Raw genomic sequence first — 8,112 nt, 5'->3', positions numbered from 1 at the left:
TTTAGGGGAAAGGGATCTATTGGCAGAAATTGAATTTAAAATAATCCCAGGGATGTTTTCACTGGTGTGTTTCATCTAAATTGTGCGAATTGTCGTTTTCTTTACCCTAGAAAGGGCCCTTTACATTTAAATACTTTATATTTACATCAGGAGCGGGTCTTCTCTACGGAGGCTGCCATGTTTTTTACAGTAGCCCAGACTGGACAAACTAAACACCTTTTGAGTTTTTATGACAACGGAAGGCTACCAAAGGTTTTCTTTCATGTTAGGAAGGGGAGGGTGGGGTGAGGGGTATTCAGCTGCAACATGCAACTTCACCACAAGAGGTCACTAAATTCTACACACTGAACCTTTAAACATGTGTCGAATAAATGTACGTGTATTCAAGTCCAATTACGCTGGCCACATATTACTTCAAAGGGATAGTTCAGTGATTTAAATTCACTCACTCACCACTATGCCGATGGAGGGGTAGGTGAAGTATTTGAGTCCACAAAACCCTTTAGGAGTTTCAGTGGTAAAGAGCATTGCAGCCAAATCCAACACAATAGAAGTAACTGGTGACCATTTCTTTAATTGGAATAAACAACAGAAAAATAACATAAAATGTCTCCGTTCTGCTCCCCTGGTGTCATCCAACTGTCCATAAGCCCCGACATTCAAATTCGACTCGAAACGGCATCTTTTACACCATGTTTTTGCTCTGATATCCTCCTCTGGAACCACCTTCCCATTCACACACACACAATGCACACAAGCTGTCGCCCAAGACTGTGCGTGCAGTAGCATCACTACTTCCGATAGCAGATATTTAGGCTAAAATATGGTGTAAATGACATCGTTTTGAATGGAATTTGAATGTTGCGGCTTACGGACACTTGGATGACACCACAGGAGCAGTATGGAGACATTTTATGTTTTTCTTACGTTCGAAGAATCGGTAACCATTTACTTCAATTGTATTGGATTTGGCTGCAACGCTGTTTACCCCTGAAACTAAGGGGCACTTCACCCATCCCTCCCTCGGCATAGTGGTGGGTAGATAATAAGTGAATTAGAATTTTTCTCTGAACTATCCCTTTAACAATATATTCACACTAATTATGATCATTTACACACTGTTTAAAAACCACAAACTGGAACCTTTAGTCTTCCATGACATCCTCTATAACCCACTTATCACGGCCTTTTTCTGATTTGATTTCCAGAGGGGCATTCCCAAAAATGGGTTTAAGATCAGTGTTCTGCTATTGGCAGGTAAAGCCAACTGGTTTATTAAAGCTAAACTTAGGCAACGATTAGATCTGTGTTTCATATTTTATGGCTGCATTACTGATAAGAGCTGCCAAGTATATCAAAGGGCCCAATAGGTCAGGGCCAACAGAGCCACAGCATCTATTTAAGCTCAGTCAAAATTATAAAAGTATAGATCTCTCTCTCTGAATCTGGTTATCTTTATACCTAACCATGTTTATGACCAGCCTTTGTTAATTCTCAAGCAGTTTACATGAGTTTGACAGCGGAGTAACTCTGCTCCAAGAAAACATATCAGGTATCACAGGTTTGCCGCATTTGTCCTATAGCATTTTGTCCGGTACGTTTTGGAGGAGGTGTCAGTGAATTTGCTGCGACAGGAAGCTTTGGACAGGGGTTACAGCGCCTCTCCTAATTTCCAGTGAGAAAAGAATAGTGAAGTTCAGGTGCAGCTTTTAACAAAAGGCACTTCAGAGTTGTACTTCACCTGCAGAATCGGCACAAGCAGCGTGGGTGTGTGTTGGTACATGTGAGGAAGGGCTGTTTCCCATATTTGTGAGCAGGGAATAATTTTATCATTGTCAGTCTCACCACATAAGATTCAAATAATGTCACAAGTGTCCACCTGCCTGTTGTGAAATTTAAAACATGAAGTGTCTTTACAAATGGACATGCATATTTCTGTTTTGCTAGTAAATAATAGATCTTAAATGTTTTTGAAGGGAGCTCATACAACACAGTTCAAAAATAGCTTTTGCTTGTTCTCTTGGCAACATGACATAGACGAAGTAGACGGGACAAACGAGATTTTCCAAAAGTACAGATATAGAAGATGGCAAAAACACTGATGTACAAACATGTCTTATAATTATCAGTGACATAGATGCACGTAAAGCTGGAAATACATTTTGTTTTTTGTTTGAATCTTTTGCTGTAATGACCTTTCACATGACTTAAGGTCAGGTCATCCTGGCAACTTATCAGAGGTTTGAAAAATTGGGCAAAGTCAGTGAACAAATCAGAGCTGTTGGTGAAGTAAAGGACCAGGTTTTGCCAGGATAGAAACTTCTTGATGAGACGGGGCCGATGGTGTCACTACACCCTACATAATTTCCTGAAATCTTCCAGGAGGCACTGTGTGTGGGAACACAAATGACTTTCAGAATAAGAGCAGACTCTGGTGTTGACTTGCTATCAACAAAACACATGATTTCCGCAGCAAAATTGTATTCATCATGTCCTGCCTCCTGCCAGCTCTACCAAGGCACCACCATTCATCTGAATGTTCCAGAAAGGCTCCTATTGTTGTGCACGCGTCTGACCCACACGATCTACTACTGCGTTCTTCATATGTGAAAGGCAAACCTCAATAAATACCTGGACAAACGTTTCCGGAGTTCATGTCTGAAAACAGCATTACTGTACCAGTAAACATTTACCTCAAGGTGGTATGCAGCCTTGCAGATAATTTTCAGTTAATGTGGCCAGGTTTTGAGAGATCTGTTTCTCCCAATACAATGAGGTGAATTTCATTTAACAACACGTCGTTTCAGTAACAATACTCCAACCACTCCGGGTAATAAAAAGTTACTGTGAGCCATTTTCATTTAAAGTAAGGAATTTTCTACCAGGCGACTGTTAACAGTGAGGTCTGTGGATTTTCCCAAACAACTACTACATGACAGCGGAATTTTTCAAATGTACATTTTTTTTTGGATGCCCATGACGGAGATGGCATGTATGGTGTCGACATATATATACAGAGGCTCTGCAGGCCAGCCTCTCTGCATGGGGTCTACAGTTATAGCACCGTTTATTCATATCCACAGTTTCTTGCAAATATATTTCTTCTTCCCTGCCTTTGCTAATGCATTACTGCTTTTCTTACATAACTGCCACCCAGAGTCTGGTTGGGAACGTGATGGGTAACCCGCAAAAAGAACTAAAAGCAGTCTGGGCAGCGGCTGAAATATGGGAACACAAAAAATGTAACATTAAATAAAAGCACGATTTTTTAAACAAGGATAAATGGACTGATAAGGTAAAGCTGGTTATCTGTGGTACATTGCATTGCATCAACAAACCTGTGTGGTTCAGTAAATCATGCAAAATGGCAGAAAACCTCAGGCCAGCCGTGATGTAAACTCTGTACAAAGTGACTGGCTGAAGACTATGCCCGATGTGTTTCAATGTTTCAGAATGGGTCAGGTCGTGGAACTTACAATAACTGGTTGAATCAGGTCCGACTTTGCATAGAGATAATTGCAGGGAACATGTCGGTTCAATGCCAACCACTGTGGTTGCAGGTAGGGTGCGGGTTTGCATTGGACTTGTGTTGGCCTCTGCCGCCACCTGTAGATCAGAGGAATTGTTTAAAACTGTGGACAGGAATATGGATTGTGGGTGAAACCCACCCAAAAACAACAGCTCCATGGCACAAGTAGAGGTCAAAGACTCCACAGTGAACCTTTATCATCCTGTGAGGTTTCTAACTATTCCACTGAATGACCGCTGGGGGAGGTAACACCCTAACAAACTTAGCAGTAAGCCAACAAGGGTAAAAACAAGAGGACTGCAAAGTTAATACTGCATAACTTCACATCTTTTTTAAGATCTGCTTTTTTGTTTAACACGGAAGGAATTTAATCATAGTGTTTAAGCTGAAGGACGCACACATGGAGTTTTTGCTGAGAAACACTGAATGTATACTCCACAGGGTTCTTTTATACCATTCAATGTGGATGGGATGGAAGGCAGGTCAGTCGTCTTTTGAGATTGAGTAGAAAATATTTTACATTCAGTAAGATCAACTGAAAAAAATTTATAACATTTCAGATGGACACTGAATTATTTATAATACCATTATCAAAAGAAACTTTTCAGAAACTGCTTGAACTGATATTAAAATAAAGTATTTTGTTTGAATCACAAGTCTATTACAAGATTACCAGATTTAGATCTTAAAAAATCAATCGAATCAAATAAGTGAAAGAAATTAATCAGCATCTATTTTTTATACTAAATTTATCTTGTAAATCATTCATCGAGCTAAAATGCCAAACTCTCTCTGTTATGATTTCCTTAGATATGAAGATTTCTTTCATTTTACTGTGTTGTAAAAAAATATCTTACATTTGTGGTCATTTGGAATGAAAAATGGAATGAAATGGCATGTTGGGCCTTGACAATCAGTAATTTGAAATTGTAATTGATCAAGCAAGGGTAGTGATGTGGATATATCACATTTGCTTTGCCGTCACATTAATTTGAAATGTTTACTTGACATGCCCGTGGAATAGATCTCGCACATCTTGAATTTTGATCCTGCCCACATATGAATCTGCCTTGTCTATTAATTCTGGCTCGCAGTGCTGGAGCCAGGATCAGTGAGAATGCGAGCGCTGGCTGCCTCTCAAGGTGTGCTATTGTACCCCACATGATAAACAGATGCAGCTGTCATCCCCACATTTTCCAACGCGCCTTATGGCCCTTCCCTTACTGGCATCTAAGGAAGCTTCAGAGCTCCACTCAAAATGGCTATAAATGGAAGAATATGGCTCAAGGCAAAAAAAATAGTAATGTCATGGATAGTATTTAATAGAGCCAGACTGATTTATCTGTTGGCTGAGAGAAATTAAGCGATATGAGCCTTTCACAGACAAACCGGCATCAATGTTTGTTGGCTCACATGAAAACTTTTTTTTACAGAAAAGATGTGCATTTCTGTTTATATAACAAAAAATTGTATTTATTTTCTTAATTCAAGTTCTATATATTTGGTTGCATATGTGTTTTATTCTTTCTATAGTTATATTTAATGAACATTATTTTCAAGCTGCAATTACATTTCTTTGCCACCAGGATTTGATAACGACATCTCATGGAGTCATTGCCATATTTACAAATATTTTATAGATACACTGCTCAAAAAAATTAAGGGAACTTTACTGATGTACATTGTATAATTTCTTGAGAACAAAATGACGTAACATCGGTCAATGTTAACCAAAATTATCAACCCATTGAGAGCTGGATTCAAAATCACACTGAAAAATCTAAGAAATAATTGATATCACGGGTTGATCAATCTGTGTGAATTTCATCACAGCAACTCATAATGTGACTCAGTAGTGCGTATGGCCCCAGCATGCCTGTATGTACTTCCGACAACGTCTGGGAAGGCTCCTGATGAGTCGGTGGATGGATCTGCTCCCAGACCTGGATCAGGGCACCAGTGAGCTCCGTGTGATGCACCGATACATATAACGTTCCATAGGTGGTCAATTGGTTTTAGGTCAGGGGAACGTGAGGGCCAGTCAATGGCATCAATGCCTTCATCATCCAGGAACTGCCTACACACTCTAGCCACATGAGGCCGGGCATTTTCCTGCACCAGGAGGAACTCAGGGCCCACTGCACCAGCATAAAGTCTGACAATCGCTCTGAGGATTTCATCCCGGTACCTAACAGCAGTCAGGGTACTGTTGGCTATGACATGGAGTTCTGTGCAACCCTCCAAGGATATGCCTACCCAGACCATCACTGACCCACCGCCAAACCCGTCATGCTGGATACAGGGAGCGTAACGTTCACCCCAGCGTCTCCAGACTGTTTCACGCCTGTCACATGTGCTCAGTGTGAACCTGCTCTCATCTGTGAAGAGAACGGGGCGCAAGTGGCCGACCTGCCAATTCTGGTGTTCTGTGGCGAATGCCAATCGAGCTGCACGGTGCTGGGCTGTGAGCACAGGTCCCTCTAGAGGACGTCGGGCCCTCATGCCACCCTCATGGTGTCTATTTCTGACAGTTTGGTCAGAATCATGCACACCAGCTGGAGGTCACTTTTTAGGGCTCTGGCAGTGCTCCTCATGTTCATCCTCGCAAAAAGGAGCAGATACCGGTCCTGCTGCTGGGTTGATGCACTTCTACGGCCCTGTCCAGCTCTCCTTGTGTAACATCCAGTCTCCTGGTATCTCCTCCATGTTCTTGAGACTGGGCTGGGAGACACAGCAAACCTTGGATGTGCCATCCTGGATGAGCTGGACTACCTGTGCAACCTGATTGGGCTGCAGGTCCCACCTCATGCTCCCAGTAGTGACAAGGACACTAGCAGAACACAACACTAGAGAAGAATCAGTCAGAAAAGACAAGGAGAGCATATGTCTGTGGCCACCACAGTTCCCTTTTTCAGGGTTGTCCTGCTTTTGCCTCCATTGCACCTGTTGTCACTTTAATTTACACCAAAGCAGGTGAAGTTGATCACAATCACTTGTGCTTCCTAAAGGGACAGATTGATATCTCTGAACTTTAACTGACTTGTTGTTATACTGTGACGATTAAGTGTACCCTTCATCTTCAGCAGTGTATACAGGCCAATATATCGGTATCTGAATTGTTTTTACTCCCTTATAACGGTATAGGCCCTGGCCTACAAAAATCCATATCAGTCCGGCTCAAGTGTTAAAGATTCAAATATATATATTTATCAACTACATCAACTTTCCATTCTATTCCCTTTATTCCAAGTTAGACTAAAGACCTTGAATTTAAAAAAGCTGACCAGTGGCTGGTGGACAACATGTAGGTCAGAAAACAATCTGGGTCAAAGGTAACAAGACGTTACAGCTGTAGATGCATCAGCCTACACATTCAGTCACATGATATATAAACTCAATAAAATACTACGTGTCATGTTATGTTGTTTCTCTCCACCGTGTTGCATTGCTCGACTAAAGACCACACACAACCAGTGGTGTATAATGTTTAAACCTTTGAGGTGGGCTGTGTATCAGCTGTAAAATATCAAACATTAACAAAACACACTAACTAAACAGCACAGTAGTAGTTTTTGTTAACCACTGTGTGGGAAATGTAAAAGTTTAAATGGGGTCAAATTGCAAGTAGATCCAGTCCTCAACTTCTACAGTGAGGTGTCATCATGTGTTTTACTATCTCAAGTCATAAATGACCTATAAGCTGGTAAAGATGCATCGCAGTGTCTCCACAAGTCCATAATGTTAAATTCAAAACGTGTGCACACTTGCTTTATGCTAAGAGGATAAACCGGGTCGCTTTTTAAAACTACAAACACATCGTTATCCTCGGTGTGTCAGTTCCTGTGCAGGCGGGAGAGAGACGGACACGTGCGACTCGTCCGGTGAGCTGACTTCAGTTGCTGGGGTAATTTCACTGTTAGCTGCCGGGGGCCGTGTGATGGGTCCGCTGCGAAACCAAAAACGTGCAGATGACCTCGACTCTGCTGAAGGTAAAGCACCGGCAGCTTTGGCGTGAAGGGAAAAGGTGAATAACCGAGAGACGTGACTCACTGGAGCTTGTGTCTGTGGATCGCAGCCGTCGGACGGAGAGATGAGCCCGGGGAGGCGCTGCGAGTGTCGGCGTTATTCTGCTTTTAGCGTATCGGAAACACTAAATCTGGTCCTATGCAAATACCCTGTATCTACAGCAGACGTCTGTTTAAATTGAGGATCACACCCTCTCCCGCCATCATCTGGTTCCATAGTGTAGCGGTTATCACGTCTGCTTTACACGCAGAAGGTCCTGGGTTCGAGCCCCAGTGGAACCAGTGTTTTTGTTCCGTCCTGAAACGCCTACACCACTGACAGAGTCATTTTATATGTTCATTTAGATAGATAGATATTTGATATTAATTAGATAGATAGATAGATACTTTTATGATCCCGAGGGAAATTTGGGCACCCAGTAGCAAACAAAACAGTCGAACAAAGAGCACAAGAGGATAAAAACTCAAATGAGTCAAGACTAAGTTCACTGAGATGAAAGTGTTTGCTAATGAAGATATTGACAATACAAATATTTTAGAATTTAATTCAATGAATGA

General features: G+C 41.7%; 1 non-coding gene across 1 annotated transcript; it reads left to right on the top strand.

Annotated features, from left to right (window-relative positions):
- The first annotated feature begins 7,763 nt into the window (after positions 1 to 7,763).
- On the top strand, positions 7,764 to 7,836 carry trnav-uac. Its single transcript has one exon. It is a non-coding gene; the product is annotated as a tRNA-Val (tRNA).
- Positions 7,837 to 8,112: the final 276 nt, after the last annotated feature.

Source organism: Hippoglossus stenolepis, chromosome 7, assembly GCF_022539355.2.
Source record: "Hippoglossus stenolepis isolate QCI-W04-F060 chromosome 7, HSTE1.2, whole genome shotgun sequence".
Classification (NCBI taxonomy): domain Eukaryota; kingdom Metazoa; phylum Chordata; class Actinopteri; order Pleuronectiformes; family Pleuronectidae; genus Hippoglossus; species Hippoglossus stenolepis.
This window is presented reverse-complemented; position numbering and strand designations above follow the sequence as displayed.